The 22,959-nt window shown below is 22.7% G+C and overlaps 1 protein-coding gene across 1 annotated transcript in view; it reads left to right on the top strand.

Annotated features, from left to right (window-relative positions):
* LOC143033126 (serine/threonine-protein kinase dyf-5-like) overlaps positions 1 to 22,959 on the top strand; it is a 164,510-nt gene that overhangs the window by 18,295 nt on the left and 123,256 nt on the right. The gene's annotated exons all lie outside the window — the stretch shown is intronic.

Consider the following 22,959-nt stretch of genomic DNA (forward strand, 5'->3'; position numbering starts at 1 on the left):
TGTAATATATCATATTATATTATATTATATTATATTATATTATATCATATTATATTATATTATATTATATTATATTATATTATGTTATATTATGTTATATTGTATTATATCATAAACATGTACAAGTTTAGAAGGTATTATTAATAATAGCTTTAATGTGACAAGTTTACAATATACTTATAATGCAAGGCACAGTTAATGATAACTTTTATGTGTACTAATAATGGAAAGACTAGAATATACCAACAATGACTTTAATGTGTACTAATAATGAAAAGATTAAAAGATACTAATAATGGAAAGTTTGTAATATACTAATAATGACTTGTTTTAAAGATATATTAATAATGCATTTAACTTTGACAAGTTTAGAAGGTATTATTAATAATAACTTTAATGTGCACAATCAGAGGTTTAGAAACTACAGGTATGTATACTAATAATGAAAAGATTAGAATGTACCAATAATTACAAGTTTAAAGAGTACAACTTTAATTTGTACTAATAATAAGCAAGTTTGTAATATACTAATAAAGACAAGTTTAGAATGCACTCTAATGAATTTAATGTGTACTAATAATAAAAAGTTTAGAATATGGTAATGATAACAAGTTTAGAAGGTACTATTGAGATCTTTAATGTGTACTAATAGTGACAAGTTTAGAATATAGCAATGATGAGAAATTTAGAAGGTACTATAATTGACAACTTTAGAATGCACTAATAATGAAAAGTTTGGAAAATATTATCAATGATAACGTTAATGTTATACTAATAACACATTAATAACTGAAAATGAAAAGTTAAAAGTTTAGAATATACCAATAGAATAAGCTAATAATGACAATTTTAGAATGTACTTTTAACGATAACTTTAATGTATACTAGTAATGACAGGTTAATGGTACTATTAATAGTAACTTTAAAGTGAACTAATAATGACATATTTAGAGTATACAAATAAAAGACGGGTAGGTACTATCAATGATAACTTTAATGTGAACCAATAATGAGATGGTTAGAATATACTATAAATGACAATTTTATAAGGAACTATTAATGATAACCTTAAAGTTTAGTAATAATGAAAAGTTTAGAATATACTAGTAATGACAAGTTTAGAAAGTACTATTTATGATAACTTTAGAGTGTACTAATACTGTAAAGTTTATAATATACAAATAACAAAAAGTTAGGAATATAAAATAATGAAAAGTTTAGAAGAAACTAATACTGACATGTTTAAAATATAGAAATAATGATCATTTTAAAAGATCCTATTAAATGATATCTTTAATGTATACTAATAATGGCACGTAATAATAAGAAGTTTAGAAGGTACTGTTAAGTTTAGAATATACTAATAATAACAAGTTGAGATGTTACTATAATTGTTAACTATAATATGTGCTAATAATGAATTTAGAATATACTAATAATAATAAGTTTAGAAGGTACTAATAACGTTAATATGAACTAATAATGACAAGTTTAGAATATACAAACAGAAAATTCAGAAGGTACTAAGTAGTGATAATGAAAAAATTAGAATATACTAATAATGAAAAGTTTAGAATATAACAATAAAAACAAGATTAGAAGGTATTTTTAAAGATAACATTAATGCGTACTAATAATGAGAATTTTAGAATATACTATTAATGAAGAGTGTGAAAATACAATTAATATCTTTATTGTGTATTAATAATGACTAATGTAGAATATAGAAGTTACTATTAACGACTTTAATTTTCATTAAAAATAAGTTTAGGTTTAAAAAATACTAAGATAAACAAGATTTAATGTGTACTAATAATGTCAAACTTGGAATATAGTAATAATGAAAATATTAGAAGATACTATCAATGACGAGTTTTGAATATACTAATAACGACATATTTAGAATATACTACTTTAAACTATAATAATAATGCCAACTTTAACATATATTGCCAAGTTTAGAATATACTAATAATGATATATTTAATATAAACTATTAATGGCAAGTTTTGAACATACTAATAATGACAAGTTTAGAATATTCCAATGTAGACATGTTTAGAATATACGTATAATGAGAAATTTAGAAAGTACTATTAATGATAACTTTAATGTGTACTAATAATGAAAAGTATAGAACATTCTAATGATGACAAGTTTAAAAGGTACTATTAATGATATCTTTGATGTGTACTAAATAATGACACGTTTAGAATATTCCGATAATGATGCTATTAATGATAACTAATCATGACGAGTTTAGAATATACTAAAATAACAAATCTAAAGGGTACTGATAAAATTGATATGAATGACAAGATTAGAATATACCAATGAAGACATGTTTAGAATATACAGAAGTTTAGAAAGTACTATTAATGATAACTTTAATGTGTACTAATAATGAAAAGTATAAAACATTCTAATGATGACAAGTTTAAAAGGTACTATTAATGATATCTTTGATGTGTACTTACAATGACAGATTTAGAAGATACTACAAAAATAACTAATAATGACGAGTTTAGAATATATTAATGATTACAAGTTTAAAGGGTAATGGTAAGTTTAGAAGGTTCTATTACTTTTAATTATTTTTTACTAATGATAAGTTTAGAACATACTAATAATGTCAAGTTTAGAATGTACTGAATACAAGATTAGAAGGTACTTTTAATGACAAATTTAATGTGTACTAATAATGGCAAATTCGGAATATACTACTAATAATAAATAGAATATACTATTATACTGATAAGTTTACTAATGATAACGAGTTTTGAATATACTAATAATAATATGTTCAGAATATACTAGTTTGAATTATAATAATAATGACAAGGTTAGAATAATGACAACTTTAACATATACTAAAATTGCCAGACTTAGAATATACTAATGATAACGTCCTATTAATGATAAATTTAATATGAACTATTAATGACAAGTTTAGAATGACAACAACATATACTAAAATTGCCAGACTTAGAATATACTAATGATAACGTCCTATTAATGATAAATTTAATATGAACTATTAATGACAAGTTTAGAACATACTAATAATGAGAAGTTGAAGACACATTTAGAATATACCAATATTGACATGTTTAGAATATACGGATAATGAGTCTAGAAAGTACTATTAATGATAACTTTAATGTGTACTAATAATGAAAAGTACTCTAATGGCGACAGTTTTAAAGGGTACTATTAATGATATCTTATAATGACAAGTTTAGAACACTATGATAATGACAGATTTAGAAGATAGTATTTAGCATACTATTTAGAATAATTATTAGAATATACTAATAATGATGCCAATTTTAGAAGGTAATATCTATGAAAACTTCAATGTTTACTAATAATAACAAATTTAGAATATACTAATAATAAGAAGTGTGCGATTAATGATCAATTTTATTTGAACAAATAATGTCAAATTTAGAATGTGGTAATAATTGGTACTTTTGACATTTTTATTGTGTTGTAATAATGTCAAGATTAGAATATAAAAGTAATAATAACTTTAATGTATATTGATACTGACAAGATTAAGATTCTCTTAGCAATATCTTTAACGTGTACTATTAAAGAAAGTTTAGAATATACTAATAATGACAAGTTTAATGTGTCATAATGTCATATTTAAAAGGTACAATTAATTGAAACTTTAATGTGTACTAATAATGAAAACTTTAGAGTTTTTGAATAATGACTAATAATAACAAGTATAGAATACACTGATAATGATTACTAATTAATGTTTGAATTATACTAATAATGACAAGTTTAGAATATACGATTAATGACACTTTTAGGTACTTCTAATAAAAACTTTAATGTGTACTAATAATGACAAATTAAGATTATGGTATTAATGATAATTTTAACGAGTGCAAGTTTAGGATATACCAATAACGACAAAATCAGAAGATTCTTTTAATAATAACATAAATATGTACTAAGAATGACAGCTTTAGAATATACAAGGTTATACAAGTTTGAGGATACTATTAATGATAACATTAATGTGTACTAACTATAAAAGTTGAGAATATATTACTATGGGTAAGTTTAAAACATACTAATAATGACAAGTTTAGAAAGTACTATTAATGGTAAGTTTAATGTATAGTGATTATGATACGTTAAGAATATACTTATAATGACAAGTATAGAAGATACTAATAATAACAAGTTTACAAGATACTCTTAATAATAACTAATACTAAAAATGATAATTATAGAACATGCTAATAATGATCATATTTAAGATACTATTAATGAGAACTTTAAAGTGTACTATTAATAAGTTTAGAATATACTGATAATGAAATTTTAGAATATTCTCTTAATGATAACTTTAAAGTGTACCAATAACGGCAACCTTAGAATATGAAAGTACATGTTGAGAAAGTACTATTAATGATAACTCTAATATGTATTCATAATCACATGTTTAGAATATACTAATAACGACAAGTTTAGAAGGTACTATTAATGATAACTTTAATATGCACTATTAATGGCAATTGTAGGGGATACGGATAATAACAAATATTAGAAAATATTATGAAAGTTGAAAATATACTATTATGGTTAAGTTGATAATATTTCAAATAATAACAAGTTTAGAAAGTACTATTAATGGTAAGTCTAATGAATAGTAATAATGATACGTTAAGAACATACTTATGATAATAAGTTGAGAACGTACTAATAATGACAAGTTTACAATACAAATAATGATCAGATTAAAGTTACTATTAATGATAACTTTAATATGTACTATTAATGACAATTTCAGAATATGCTAATAATGAAATTTTAGGACATTCTACTAATGATAATTACATGTTTAGAAAGCACTGTCAATGATAATTCTAATATGTACTCAAGTGTACTAATAATCACATAATTTGTACTAATAAAGGCAAGTTTAGAAGGTACTATTAATGATAACTTTAATATGCAATGATAACTTTAATAATGGCAATTGCAGAGGATATTCTTAGTATATTCTAAACTTGTTACTGTCAGTGCATATTTAAGTTATCATTAAAAGTATATTCTAAACATGCCATTACTAGTATTTTGTAAATGTTTCACTATAAGTACTCATTAAAGTAATTATTAGTACATATTAAAGATTTAATAATACACCTGCTAAACGCTATACGTTTTCTTTTTAAATTTTCCATTTTATTATGATATAAATCATACTTTGCCATATTCTAAACTTTTCATTGTCATTTCGCATAGATTTTATCTTTAATAGTGCTTTCCAAACTTGTCATTATTAGAATATTCTAAACTTCTCGTTCATAGTATACACTAAATTTATCACTATTAATAGACATTAAAGTTATCCTTAATAGTACCTTCTAAACTTGGCATTATTAGTATATTCCAAGCTTGTCGTTATTAGTACAAGTTAACGTTATCAATTATAGTACCTTCTAAACTTACCCTTATTAGTATATAGTGCTTTGTTTATATTAGTGCACATTAAAGTTATCATTAATAGTACTCTCTAAAAGTTGTCTGAACTTATCTTTACTTGTATATTACAAAAATGCTATTTTTAATGTATTCTAAACTTGTCATTATTACCACATTACCACATATTAGCACCTTCTAAAATTGCCATTATTATTATATTAAACTTGTCATTATCAGTATATTGTAAATGTATCTTCTAAAGTTTTCTTCTAAACATGCCATTTTTTATACATTTTAATGTACCTTTCAAATTTGTGATTACTAGCATATCAATCTTGACAGTATTAGTACACATTGAAGTTATCATTAAGAGTAGTTTCTTAACTTTTCATTAGTATATTCTAAACTTGTCGTCATTTGCCATTTGCCATATAAGTTATCATTAATAGTACCTTCTAAACATCTCATTTTTAGTATAATTTAAACTTCTCATTATTGGTGTTTTCTAAATTTGTCAATATTGGATTTTATTAAAGTTTACAGTAATGGAACTTTCTGAACTTGTCATTGTTACTGCATTTTAAACTTGTCATTATTAGTACACATTAAAGTTATTAGTAGTATCTTTATAACTAAACTTTAAGGTTATCATTAATAGTTCCCTCTAAAACTGTAATTTTTTGTATATTCTAAGCATCTCATTGTTGGTATATATTAAAGTTGTCTTTATTTGTATATTCTAAACTTATTATTAGTATACTCTAAATATGTCATTATTAATTCACTTTAAAGTTACTATTACTAGTACACATTCAAGTTATTATTAAAAGTACATTCTAAAACTGTCATTATTAAATTATTCTAAACTTCTCATTATCAATATATTCTAAGCTTTATATTTTGATATCACATTAAAGTTATTATTATTAGATTCCAAATTTGTATTTATTAGTACACATTAACGTTATCATTAATAATATCTTCCAAACTTTTCATTATTAGTGCATTATGAAATTGTCAATAATACTAACTTCTAAACTTCTCATTATTACTATATTCTAAACTTTCACACATTAAGGTTATAATTAATAGTACCTTCTATACTTGTTGTTATTACCATATTCTAAACTTTTTATTATTAGTAATTTACTATTAGTATATACTGAATTCATCATTTATCTTCTAAACTTGTCTTTATTGGTATATTATAAACTTGCTTATTATTAGTATAAATTAAAGTTATCTTGAACAGTACCTTTTAAACTTAAAATTATTGGTATATTCTAAACCTCTGAATTATTTGTATATTGTAAACTTCTGTACACATAAAAGTTACTATTAACAATACCTTCTAAACTTGTCAAAGTTTAGAAGTTAATATTAGTAGAACCTTCTAAACTTATCGTTATTAGTATATTCCACACGTCATTATTTACCATATATTTAGCATATATTTAGCATATATATTTAGCATATATTCTAAACCTCTGATTATTAGTATATTGTAAACTTCTGATTATTAGTACACATAAAAGTTACTATTAACAATACCTTCTAAACTTGTCAAAGTTTAGAAGTTAATATCAGTAGAACCTTCTAAACTTATCGTTATTAGTATATTCCACACTTGTCATTATTTAGCATATTCTAAATATCATTGTAAGTATATTCTAAACCAGTGTCATTGTTATAAAATTGTCATTATTAGTATACATTAAACTTATCCAAACTTGTTAGTATTAGTGTATTCTAAACTTTTCTTTATTAGTATATCATAAACCTGTTATCATTGCTACATATTAAAGTTATTATTAGTAGTATCTTCTAAACTTCTCATTACTTGTACATTAAGAGTTTTTTCTAAACATTAGTATATTCTAAACTTTTCGTTATTAGTACACATTAACGTTATCATCAATATTACCTTCTTAACTTGACATCATTAGTATATTGTAAACTTGTCTTATCAAAATACATTTTAAACTTTTTTTTATTAGTACATTATTAGTATCATTAAAAGAATTTTCCATTTTTTTTTATTTGAACACATTAGAACAAATTAAAATTACCGTTCTAAACTTGTCAACTTATACACATTAAACTTGTACACATTAAACTTGTTCTAAACTTGTCAACTTGTACACATTAAAGTTATCATTAAAAGTATCTTTAATCTGATCATTATTAGTATATTCTATAATTATTCTTATAAGTACACATTAAAGTTATCATTAATATCACTTTCTAACCATTAGAATATTCTAAACACATCTTAATTGGCATGTTCTAAACTTTTTATTTACAGTGTTCATTAAATATATTCTAAACATGGCAATATTAGTGTATTCTAAAGTTGCCATTATTCTAAACTTGTCATTATTAATATATTCTAAACTTGTTAGTACTAATACACAAGATTGGTAGCACCTTCCAAAGTTGTCATTATTCGTATATTCTAACTTTGTCATTATTAGTACACATTACAGTTATCACTGATATTACCTTCTAATATTTGTAATTGTCAGTATTGTCTATAATTGCCATTATTAGTGCATATTAAAGTTATCATTAATAGTACCTTCTAAACTTGTCCTTATTAGTATATTCTAAACATGTGATTATGAGTTATCATTAATAGTGCTTTCTAAACGTAATGATCTTTCATGTTCTAAGCTTGTCACTATTAGTACACTTTAAAGTTATCATTAATAGAATATTCTAAAATTTCATTATTAGTATATTCTAAACTTGTCATTAATAGTGCAGTTAAAGTTATCATTAATAGTATCTTTATTCTGATCATTATTAGTATGTTCTATAATTATTATTATTATTATTAGTTATCATTAACAGTATCTTGTAAACTTGTCATTATTAGTATGCTCTAAACTCGTCATTATAAGTATATTCTTAACGTATCATCATTACTATACATTAAACTTTCTAAACTTGTCATTGTTAGTATATTATAAACTTACCCATAATAGTATATTCTCAACTTTCATAATATTTGTTATTATCAGTATCCTCTACAATTGCCATTATTAGTGCATATTAAAGTTATCATTAATAGTACCTTCTAAACTTGTCCTTATTTGTATATTCTAAACATATATTAGAGTTATCATTAATAGTACTTTCTAAACCCATAATTATCTTTCATATTCTAAGCTTGTCACTATTGGTACACTTTAAAGTTATCATTAATAGAGTATTCTTTAAATTTCATTATTAGTATATTCTAAACTTGTCATTAATAGTACAATTAAAGTTATCATTAATAGTATTTTTAATCTGATCATTATTAGTATGTTCTATAATTATCATTATTAGTATTAGTTATCATTAACAGTATCTTATAAACTTATTATTAGTATGTTCTATATACATTAAACTTACCCTTAACAGTGCTTTCTAAACTTGTCATTATTAGTATATTACAAACTTACCCATAATAGTATATTCTGAACTTTCATAATTAGTACACATTAGTACACTTCCAGACTTGTATAAACTTGTATATTCTAAAGTTGTCACTCTTACTACATATTTAAGTTATTATTAAAAGAATCTTCTGAACTTGTCGTTATTGGTATATCCTAAACTTGTCATTAATAGCACTCGTTAATACCATAATCTTAACTTGTCATTATTAGTACACATTAAAGTTTTTATTAGTTGTACCTAAAAAGTGTCATTAATCGTATATTCTAAACTTGTCATTACTAGAACATATTAAAGTTATCATTGATAATTTCTTTTCAACTTGTCATTATTAGTATAATTCAAACATTAATTAGTAATCATTATTAGTTAGTCACTATTCAAAAACTCTAAACTTTTCATTATTAGTACACATTAAAGTTTCAATTAATTGTACCTTTTGAATATGACATTATGACACATTAAACTTGTCATAATGTCATTATTCTAAACTTTCTTTAATCTTGTCAATATCAATATACATTAAAATTATTATTACTATTATATTCTAATCTTGACAACACAATAAAGTTATTAAAAGTACCGATTATAACCGCATTCTAAATTTGTCATTATTTGTGCAAATAAAAATTATCATTAATCGCACACTTCTTACTATTAGTATATTCTAAATTTGTTATTATTAGTAAATATTGAAGTTATCATAAATATTACCTTCTAAACTTGTCATCATTAGTATATTCTAAACATGCCATTATTAGTATATTCTAATAATTCTTAGTATCTTGTTAACTCGTCAATATTAGTTATCATTAATAGTATCTTCTAAACCTATCATTACTAGAATATTCTAATTTTTTCATTATTAGTACACATCAAAGATATCATTAATAGTACCTTTTAAACCTGTTACCATTAGATAGAGTGTTCTATACTTTCCATTATTAGTACACATTAAAGTTATCATTAATAGTACTTTCTAGACTTCTCATTATACGTATAATATAAACATGTCAATATTGGTATATTCTAATTATGTCTTCATTGATGTATCTAAACTTGTCATTATTAGTATGTTCTAAACTTGTCATAATATATCATATGAAATTTATTATTAATAGGACCTTATCATTAGTATATTCTAAGCCTGGCAATGTTAAAGTTGTCATTATTCTAACTTTGTCATTATCATAATTTAAACTAGTATATTCTAAACATGTCATTAATAGTATATTCAAAACTAGTAATTATTAGTTAACTTATCATTAATAGAATATCCTAATCTTTATTGTTGGTATATTCCAAATTATCATTAAAAGTACCTTCTAATCTTGTTTTATTAGTACATTCTAACTTGGCATTATTAGTATGTTCTAAACTTATCATTAGTAAAAATTAAAGTAACTAAAAGTACCTTCTAAACTTGTCATTAACAGTACCCTTTAAATAGTATAGTATAGTAAATAGTATCTTCTAAACCTGTCATTATTAGAATGTTCTAAACTTGTCATTATAAGTACACATCAACTTTTTTAAACTTGTCATCATTAGAATGTTTTATACTTTTCATTATAAGTACACATTAAAGTTATCATTGATAGTACTATCTAAACTTCAGTATATTCTAAACATGTATATTCTAAACATGTCTTCATTGGTATATTCTAAACATGTCATCATTAGTATGATCTAAACTTGTCATTAATACTTCATATTAAATTCATCATTAATAGGACGTTCTAAACTTATCTATGTTTGTATATTCTAAACTTGGCAATTTTATGTTAAAAATGTCTTTATTATTATCATTTAAACTAGAATATTCTAAACATTCTTAACTAATGATAAGTTTAGAACATACTAATAAAGTCATTAATAGTACCTTCGAAATTCATCATTAACAGTACCCTATAAATTTGTAATTATTAGTATATTTTAAACTCGTCATTATTAGTAGTATCTTCTAAACTTGTCATTATCGGAATATTTTAAAATTAATTATATCTTTGATGGGTACTAACCCATCAAAGATATCATTAATTAAACTTGTCATCATTAGAATGTTCTATACTTTTCATTATTAGTACACATTAAAGTTATCATTAATTGTACTTTCCAAATTTCTCATTATACGTATATTCTAAACATGTCTACATTGGAATATTCTAAACTTGTCATTATTAGTATGTTCTAAACTTGTCATTAATAGCTCATATTAAATCTATCATTATTAGTATATTCTAAACTTGGCAATATTAGTATATGTTAAAGTTGTCATTAAACCTTGTCTTTATTATTATAGTTTAAACTAGTATATTCTAAAGATGTCGTTATTAGTATATTCAAAACTCGTCATTATCAGTAAACTTATCACTAATAGTATCTTCTAATCTTTTCATTATTACTATATTCCAAGTTTGACATTATTAGTACACATTAAATCTATCATTAATAGTACCTACTAATCCTGTTTTTATTAGTATTTTCTAAACCTGGCATTATTAGTGTGTTCTAAACTTATCATTAGTGAAAAATAAAGTTATTAATAGTACCTTATACACTAATCATAAACAGCATCCTTTTAACTTGTAATTATTAGTATATTCTAAACTTGTCAATATTATTACACATTAAAGTTATCATTATCGTTAAAAACTTATCACTACTAAACTTTAATGTGTACTAATAAAAACAAGCTTAGAATATATATTCTAAACTTGTTTTTATTAGTACACATTAAAGTTATCATTAATAGTTCCTTTTCAACCTGTCGTTACAAATATTCTATATTTGTCATTGTTAGTACACAATAAATATATTAATTGTATTTTCACACTCTTCATTATTAGTATATTCTAAAATTCTCATGATTACTACACATTAATGTTATCTTTAAAAATACCTTCTAATCTTGTTTTTATTGTTATATTCTAAACTTGTCAGTATTAGTATATTCTTATCTTTTTTATTAGTTCATATCAACGTTATCATTATTAGTACCTTCTAAACTTATTATTATTAGTATATTCTAAATTCTAAACTTGTCATTATTATTACATATAGTTAATAATTATAGTAACATATAGAACAGTACCCTTTAAACTTGTAATTATTGGCATATCTTTCCATTATTAGTACTCATACATGTTCCTTCTAAACCTCTTTTTATTAGTATATTGTAAACTTCTGATTATTAGTACACATTAAAGTTATTATTAATAATACCTTCTAAACTTGTCAAAGTTAAATGCATTATTAATATATCTTTTAAACTAGTTATTATTAGTATATTACAAACTTGCCATTATTAGTATATTTTAATTTTTCATTATTAGTACACATTGGTATATTCTAGTCTTTCCATTATTAGTACACATAAAAGTTATCATTAACTGTACCTTGCATTATAAGTATATTGTAAACTTGTCACATTAAAGCTATACCTTCTAAACTTGACATTATTTGTATATTACAAAATTGCTATTTCTAAATTTGTCATTGTTAGTGCACATTAAAGTTATCATGCAATAGTACCTTCTAAACTTGTCATTAGTATATTCTAAACTTGTTATTACTAGTACACATTAAAGTTATCATTAATAATACCTTCTAAACTTGTCATAATTAGAATATCATAAATTTGTCCCTATTAATATACATTATGCTGATATGGTTGTCATTGTTAGTATATTCTAAGCTTTTCATCATTAATACAGATCAAATTATTCAATATTAGTACATATCAAAGATATTTATTAGAACCTAAAAAAATTATTATTAAAACATATTAAAGTTATCATAAATATAATTTTCTAAAAATTTGATTATTGATTATTGTTGTATTAAAGTTGTATTAAAGTTATCATCAATAGTTCCGACTGAATATGTTATTCTTAGTATATTCTAAACTTGTTACTATAAAGTTATCATTAAAAGTATATTCTAAACGTCATTACAAGTATTTTGTAAATTTTGCACTATTAGTACTCATTAGAGTAATTGTTAGTACACATTAAATATTTTGATAATAGTACCTGCTAAACGCTATACATTTTTTTTTATCAATTTCCCATATAAATTTAATTTTTCATTAGTTTTGAATAAACTAACAATGACACTACTAATGATAACTTTAATATGTATTGATACTAAAATTTTTAGAATATAGTAATAATGACAAGTTTAGGATAATGATAAACTCGGAATATATTATTACAAAGTGTAGGATATACTAATAATGGTAAGGATACAAGGTCCTAATAACGATAACTTCAATGTATACTAATAAAGTTTAGAATACCAATGAAGATATGTTTAGTATTTACTAATAGTGATGTTTCATTACAAGTATTTTGTCTATTTTTCACTATTAGTACTCATTAAAGTAGTTATTAGTACACATTAAAGATTTTGATAATAGTACCTGCTAAACGCTATACTTTTTTTTTTATAAATTTCCCATATCATAAATTAAATTTTTCATTAGTTTTGAATATACTAACAATGACATGTTTAGAAGACACTACTAATGATAACTTTAATATCTATTGATACTCAAAAGTTTAGAATATAGTAATAATGACAAGTTTAGGATAATGATAAACTCGGAATATATTATTACAAAGTGTAGGATATACTAATAATGGTAAGGATACAAGGTCCTAGTAATGATAACTTCAATGTATACTAATAAAGATTTGAATGCCAAAGAAGATATGTTTAGTATTTATTAATACTGTTTCGAATTTACGAACAATGAGGGTTTAGAATATACAATTGACAAGCTTTAATGTTTACTAACAATGACAAGTGTTGAAAAAAACAATAATGACAAATTTAGAATATCCTAACAATGTCAGGTTTAGAATATACATGTAATGACAAGTTACTAATACTAACAAATTTAATGACAAGTTACTAATACTAACAAATTTAGAAGGTATTATTAATGAAAAATTTAGTGTGTACCAATAATAACGAGCTTAGAATATACTAAGAATCACAAGTTTAGAATAATGACATAATTAGAGTATACTAATGATAAGCTTAGAAGATTCTTGATAACTTTAATGTGGAAAAGTTTAGAATAAGTTGATAATGGAAAGTATAGAAATGACTAAAAATGACAACTTTAGAAGGTTCTATATGATAACTATAATTTGTACTAATAATGACAAGTTTAGAACGTACTAATAATGACAAACTTAGAACTGATAAATGATAAACGTTTGGTATATACTAATAATGACAAGTTTAAAGGCACTATTAATGATAACTTGAATATGTACACATATTCACATGTTATTATATGTTATTATTCACATGTTATTATAATACATGTACTGTATTATGTACACATAATCAAATGTTTACAATATTGTAATAAAGTTTAAAAGGTTATATTAATAATAATGTTAATGTGTAGCAATAATGACACGTTTTAATTATATTGATAATGTAAAGTTTAGTAAATACTAATAATAACATAATTAGAAGTTGTTATTAATGATAACTATAATACGTACTAATAATGATTAGTTTTGAAAAAAGCTAACAATATCATATTAAAAAGCCAGTAATAATAGTAACTTTAACATGTACTAATACTCACAATTTTAGAATATACTAATAATGACAAGTTTTAAATAATTATAAACTTTGGAATATATTAGCATTGCCAAGTTTAGAATACACTAATAATGGTCCTAATAATGATAGCTTTAATGTGTACTAATAATGACAAGTTTAGAATACAAAAGAAGATATGTTAGTATTTACTAATACTGATATTTTTCGAATATACGAACAATGACAACTTTAGAAAGTATTGTTAATGATAACTTTAACGTGTACTAATAAAGAGAAGCTTTTAATGATAACTTAGATATGTGTTAATAATAACAAGTTTATAATTACAAATTTTGACAAGTGTAGAGGGAACTATTGATAATGAATTGAATGTGTACTAAAATGACAAATTTAGCAAGATACTATTAATGATAACTTTAATGATACTAATGACACTAATGATACTTTAATGATAATAATGATACTAATGATAACTTTAATATGCACTAATAATGGCAATTGTAGAGGATATTCTTAGTATATTCTAAACTTTGTTACTATCAGTGCATATTAAAGTTATCATTAAAAGTATATTCTAAACATGCCATTACTAGTATTTTAAAGATTTTTCACTTTTAGTACTCATTAAAGTAATTATTAGTATCTGGTAAACGCTATACGTTTTCTTTCTAAATTTCCGATTTTATTATCAATTAAATTATACTTTGTCATTATCATTTTCATTATCATTTCGCATAGATTTTATCTTTAATAGTGCTTTCCAAACTTGTCAATATTATTATATTCTAAACTTCTCATTAATAGTGTATACTAAACTTATCACTATCAATAGACATTAAAGTTATTCTTAATAGTATCTTCTAAACTTGGCATTATTAGTATATTCCAAGCTTGTCTTTATTAGTACAAGTTAACATTATCAATTATAGTACCTTCTAAACTTACCCTTATTAGTATATAGTGCTTTGTTTATATTAGTACACATTAAAGTTATCATTAATAGTACTCTCTAAAAGTTGTCATTAAGGTACAGTCTGAACTTATCTACTTGTATATTACAAAAATGCTATTTTTAATGTATTCTAAACTTGTCAATATTACCACACCTTCTAAAATCGCCATTATTATTATATTAAACTTGTCATTATCAGTATATTCTAAATTTATCTTCTAAAGTTTTCTTCTAAACATGCCATTTTTTATATATAATTTTACTGTACCTTTCAAATTTGTGATTAATTATTAGCATATCATAATCTTGACAGTATTAGTACACATTGAAGTTATCATTAATAGTAGTTTCTTAACTTTTCATTAGTATGTTCTAAATTTGTCGTCATTTGCCATTTGCCATGTAAGTTTTCATTAATAGTACCTTCCAAACATCTCATTTTTAGTATAATTTAAACATCTCATTATTGGTGTTTTCTAGATTTGTCAATATTGGATTTTATTAAAGTTTACAGTGATAGAACTTTCTGAACTTGTCATTGTTACTGCATTTCAAACTTGTCATTATTAGCACACATTAAAGTTATCATTAATAGTACCTTATAAACTTGTCTTTGTAACTACACATTAAAGTTATCATTAATAGCATCTTTCTAAATTTGTAATTTTAGTACACATTCAATTCATTATCAATAGTACCCTCTACACTTGTCACTTTTTGTATATTATAAACTTGTTATTATAAACACGCTTAAGTTATCATTAACAATACTTTCTAAAGTTGTCATTGTTCGTATATTCGAAAAATATCAGTATTAGTAAATACTAACATATCTTTTTTATCATTCTATACTTGTCATTATTAGTACACATTAAAGCTATCATTATTAGGACCATTATTAGTATATTCTAAACTTGGCAATACTAATATATTCCAAAGTTTATAATTATTTAAAACTTGTCATTAATAGTATATTCTAAAATTGTGAGTATTAGTACATGTTAAAGTTACCATTATTACTGGCTTCTTAATATGACATTATTAGCTTTTTTCAAAACTAATCATTATTAGTACGTATTATAGTTATCATTGATAGCAACTTCCAATTATGTTATTATTAGTATTTATTAAACTTTACCTTATCAATATAATTAAAACGTGTCATTATTGCTACACATTAACATTATTGTTGATATAACCTTTTAAACTGTATTACACTATTGTCAACATAGTGATTATGTGTACATAATACATGTTTTATAATAACATGTGAATAATATCATATGATATGTGAATATGTGTACATATTCAAGTTATCATTAATAGTTGTCATTAATAGTTGTCATTATCAGAAAACATTAAAGTTTTTATTTAAAAGTTGTCATTGTTCGTAAATTCGAAACATCACTATTAGGAGATACTAAACATATCTTCTTTGGTATTCTAAACTTTATTAGTATACATTGAAGTTATCATTACTAGGACCTTGTATCCTTACCATTATTAGTATATCCTACACTTGGTAATAATAATATATTCCGAGTTTATCATTATCCTAAACTTGTCACTATTACTATATTCTAAACTTTTGAGTATTAGTACATATTAAAGTTATCATTAGTAGTGTCTTCTAAACATGTCATTGTTAGTATATTCAAAACTAATGAAAATTTTAATTTATGATAATATGGGAAATTTATAAAAAAAAAAAAGTATAGCGTTTAGCAGGTACTATTATCAAAATCTTTAATGTGTACTAACAATTACTTTAATGAGTACTAATAGTGAAAAATTTACAAAATACTAGTAATGACATGTTTAGAATATACTTTTAATGATAACTTTAATATGCACTGATAGTAACAAGTTTAGAATATACTAAGAATAACATATTCAGTCGGAACTATTGATGATAACTTTAATATCAAAAGTTTAGAATATATTAATAATGAATATTATCGATAGTACTATTAATGATATATACAACAATAACCAATAATCAAAATTTTAGACAATTATATTTGTAATAACTTTAATGTTTTAATAATGACAATTTTAGAAGGTTCTATTAAATATCTTTGATATGTACTAATATTGAATAATATGATCTGTGTTAATAATGAAAATTTAGAATATATAATATATAATGACAACCATAGAATATCAGCATAAGGACAAATTTATGATATTCTAATTATGACAAGTTTAGAAGGTATTATTAATTATAGCTTTAATTTGTACTAGTAATAACAAGTTTGGAATATACTAATAATAACAACTTTAGAAGGTACTATTGCATGATAACTTTAATGTGCACTAATAATGATAAATTTAGAAATAGCAATTTTGTAATATACAAATGATGTCAAGTTTAGAAGGTATAGCTTTAATGTGACAAGTTTACAATATACTGATAATGCAAGGCACAGTTAATGATAACTTTTATGTGTACTAATAATGGAAAGACTAGAATATACCAATGTATACTAATAATGAAAACTTAAAAGATACTAATAATGGCAAGTTTGTAATATACTAATAATGACTAGTTTAAAAGATATATTGATAATGCATTTAACTTTGACAAGTTTAGAAGGTATTATTGATAATAACTTTAATGTGTACTAATAATCAGAAGTTTACAATATACTAATAAAAAGAGGTTTAGAAGGAACATGTATGAGTACTAATAATGGAAAGAATTTAGAATTTAGAATATACTAATAATAATAAGTTTAGAAGGTACTAATAATGATAACGTTAATATGAACTAATAATGACAAGTTTAGAATATATAAAGAAAATCTAGGAGTAATAAATAACAACAAAAACAAGATTAGAAGGTATTTTTAAAGATAACGTTAATGTGTAGTAATCATGAGAATTTTAGAATATACTAATAATGAAGAGTGAAAATACAATTGATATATTTATTGTGTACTAATAATGACAAATATAGACCATACCTATAACGACATGTTGAAAAGGAACTATTAATGATGACTTTAATGTGTACTAATAAAAACAAGTTTGGAATATATATTCTAAACTTGTTTTTATTAGTACACATTAAAGTTTAGTAGTGATAAGTTTTTAACGATAATGATAACTTTAATTTGTAATAAGTTTAGAATATACTAATAATTACAAGTTAAAAGGACACTGTTAATGATTAGTGTATAAGGTACAATAACTTTAATTTTCACTAATAATAAGTTTAGAACACACTAATAATGCCAGGTTTAGAAAATACTAATAATGATAACTTTAATGTGTAATAAGTTTACAATATACTATAATAAGTAATAATAATAATAAAGTCATAATAATAATAAGTTTAGAATATACTAATAATTACAAGTTAAAAGGAAACTGTTAATGATTAGTGTATAAGGTACTATTAATAACTTTAATTTTCACATTAAAGTTTAGTAGTGATAAGTTTTTAACGATAATGATAACTTTAATTTGTAATAAGTTTAGAATATACTAATAATTACAAGTTAAAAGGATACTGTTAATGATTAGTGAATGAGGTACAATAACTTTAATTTTCACTAATAATAAGTTTAGAACACACTAATAATGCCAGGTTTAGAAAATACTAATAATGATAACTTAAATGTGTAATAAGTTTAGAATATACCAATAATTACAAGTTAAAAGGAAACTGTTAATGATTAGTGTATAAGGTACTATTAATAACTTTAATTTTCACTAATAATAAGTTTAGAACACACTAGTTTAGAAGATACTAATAAAATCAGGATTATTGGGTACTATTAATGATAGATTTAATGTGTACTAATACTTGGAATATAGTAATAATGAGAAGATTAGAAGATACTATTAGTGATAAGTTTACTAATAATGACGAGTTTTGAATATACTAATAACGAAATCTTTAGAATATACTAGTTTATACTATAATAATAATGACAAGGTTTAATGAAAACTTTAACATATACTAATATTACCAAACTTAGAATATACTAATAATGATAGATTTAATATGAGCTATCGATGACAAGTTTAGAGCATACTAATAATGACAAGTTTAGAATATTCCAATGTAGACATGTTTAGAATATACGTATAATGAGAAATTTGGAAAGTACAATTAATTTAATGATAACATTAATGTGTACTAAAATAATGAAAGGTATAGAACATTCTAATGATGACAAGTTTAAATGATATCTTTGATGGGTACTAATAATGAAAAGTTTAGAATATTCCGATAATGACAAGTTTAGAAGATACTACTAATAACGACGAGTTTAAAATATACTACTAATTACAAATTTAAAGGGTACTGTTAATTATGAATTTTGAAGGTACTATTAATGTTTTTATTAGTATGTTCTAAACTTATCATTAGTTTAGAATGTTTAGAATATTCTAGTTTAAATGATAATAATAAAGACACCTTTAACATATTATTGCCAAGTTTAAAATATACTAATAAAGATAAGTTTAGAACGTCCTATTAATGATGAAGTATTAATGACAAGTTTAGATCATACTAATGATGACAAGTTTAGAATATACCAATGAAGAAATGTTAGGATATACATGTTTAGAATATACTATTAATGATAACTTTAATGTGTACTAATAATGAAAAATATAAAACATTCTAATGATGACAAGTTTAAAAAGGTTGATGTGTACAAATAATTATTTGTAATATTATAAACTTAACCATAATAGTGTATTTTCAACTTTCATAACATTTTCTAATATTTGTTATTATCAGTATTCTCTACAATTGCCATTATTAGTTCATATTAAAGTTATCATTAATAGTACCTTCTAAACTTGTCGTTATTAGTATATTCTAAACATGTGATTATGAGTACATATTAGAGTTATCATTAATAGTACTTTCTCAACATGTACTTTCATATTCTAATTCTAAACTTAACAGTACCTTCTAAACTTCTTATTATTGCGTGCCATTATTAGTATACATTAAAGATATCATTTAATAGGATCTTTTAAAATGATAGTTATTGTTATATTAGTTAATATTAGTTTCTTCTAAACTTGTCATTATTATTTATTTTTAACTTTTTATCATGTGTATATTATAAACTTTACAGTATTAGTACACTCTAAAGTTATCATTAATAGTACTTTCTAAACTTGTCATTACTAGTATATTCTAAACTTGTCATTAATAGTTATCATTAATAATTCTTTATAAAATTGTCATTTATAGTATATTCTAACCATCTCATTATTGGTACACATTAAAGTTACCATTAATAGTACCTACCCGTCCTTTATTTGTATATCCTAAACTTAATATTAGTATACTCTAAATATGTCATTATTAGTTCACTTTAAAGTTGCTATTAATAGTACCTGTCATTACTAGTACACATTAAAGTTATCGTTAAAAGTACATTCTAAAAATGTCATTATTGGCTTATTCTAAACCTAGTATATTCTAAACTTTTAACTTTTCATTCTCAGAACACATTAAAGTTATTATTGATAGCCTATACATTTGTATTTGTATTTGTTTTGTATTTTTATATTTTGTATTTTTTGTGGTTTTTTATTTGTTTGTATTTATTAGTATAACATTGTCCAAACTTTTCATTATTAGTGCATTCTAAACTTGTCAATGATAGTGCCTTCTAAATTTCTCATTATATTCTAAACTTGTCACTATTAGTACACATTAAAAATATCAATAGTACCTTTTAAACTTACCCTTATTAGTAAATAGTACTTTGTTTATATTAGTACACATTAAAGTTATCATTAATAGTACTTTCTAAAAGTTGTCATTAAGGTACCTTCTGAACTTATCTTTTGTATATTACAAAAATGCTATTTTTAGTGTATTCTAAACTTGTCATTATTACCACATTAGCACATATTAAATCTAACCGTAATATTACAAAATTGTCATTACTAGCATATTCTAAATTTGTCATTATTAGTGCACATTAAAGTTATCATGCAATAGTACCTTCTAAACTTGTCATTATTAGTATATTCTAAACACGTTAAAATTATCATTAATAATACCTTCTAAACTTGTCATAATTAGAATATTATTAGTAATGACATGTTTAGAAGGTTACATTAAGGATAACGTTAATGTGTAGTAATAATGACACGTTTAAAATATACTATTAATGCAAGGTTTAGAAAATACTAACAATAGCATAGTAGAAGTTGCTATTAATGATAACTATAATACGTACTAATAAATAGTTTTGAATATACAATATACAATAACATGTTTAGAAGACACTACTAATGATAACTTTAATATGTACTAATACTCAAAAGTATATAATATGCTAATAATGACAAGTTTAGAATAATGATAAACTCGGAATATATTATTATTACCAAGTTAAGAATATACTAATAATGATAAGGATACAAGGTCCTGTAATGATAACTTCCATGTATACTAATAAAGTTTAGAATACCGAAGAAGATATTTTTAGTATTTACTAATAATGATGTTTCGAATTTACGAACAATGACCACTTAAAAAGTATCTTTAGTGATAGCTAATGTGCAGTAATAATGAGGGTTTAGAACATAAAACTGACAAGCTTTAATGGGTACTAATAATGGTAACTTTAATGTATATAAATAATGACAAGTGTGTAATATCCTATTAACGATAAGTTTAGAAGGTTCTACTAATATTAACTTCTAAACTTTGACAAGTTATTGTTAATAATAACTTTTATGTGTACTTATAATCAGAAGTTTACAATATACTAATAATCAGAGGTTTAGAAGGTACAGGTATGTGTACTAATAATGAAAAGATTAGAATATACCAATAATTAAAAGTTTAAGAGGTACTGTTCAAGATAACTTTAATTTGTACTGATAATAAGCAAGTTTATGATATACTAATAAAGACAAGTTTAGAAGATAAATAATAAATTCAGTATATACTAATAGTAAAATACTAATAATAAAAAGTTTAGAATAACAATAACAATAAGTATAGAAGGTACTATTAATGATAACTTTAATGTGTTACAAGTTTAGAATATAGTGATAATGAGAAGTTTAGAAGGTAGTATTATTGACAATTTCATAATGCACTAATAATGAAAAGTTTGGAAGATATTATTGATGATAACGTTAATGTGTACTAATAAATACAAATTTGGAATCTAATAATAATAGCTTTAATGTGTTATCAAAATAAAAAGTTTGGAATATACTGATAATGAGAAGTTTAGAATAATTTAATAATGACAATTTTACAATGTACTTTTAATGATAACTTGAATGTGTAAATAGCAACCTTAAAGTTAATTAATAATGACATATTTAAAGTATACTAATAATAAGTTTAGAATATACAAATAAAGACAGGGTAAGTACTATTGATGACAACTTTATTATATACCAACGATGAGATGCTTAGAATATACTAAAAATGACAGTTTAAAAGTTTAGTAATAATAAAGTTTTGAATATACTAATAATGACAAGTTTAGAAAATACTGTTAATTTAGAATGTACTAATA

This window comes from Oratosquilla oratoria, chromosome 15 (assembly GCF_046742065.1).
Source record: "Oratosquilla oratoria isolate Oo_2021 chromosome 15, ASM4674206v1, whole genome shotgun sequence".
NCBI classification, from domain to species: Eukaryota; Metazoa; Arthropoda; class Malacostraca; order Stomatopoda; family Squillidae; genus Oratosquilla; species Oratosquilla oratoria.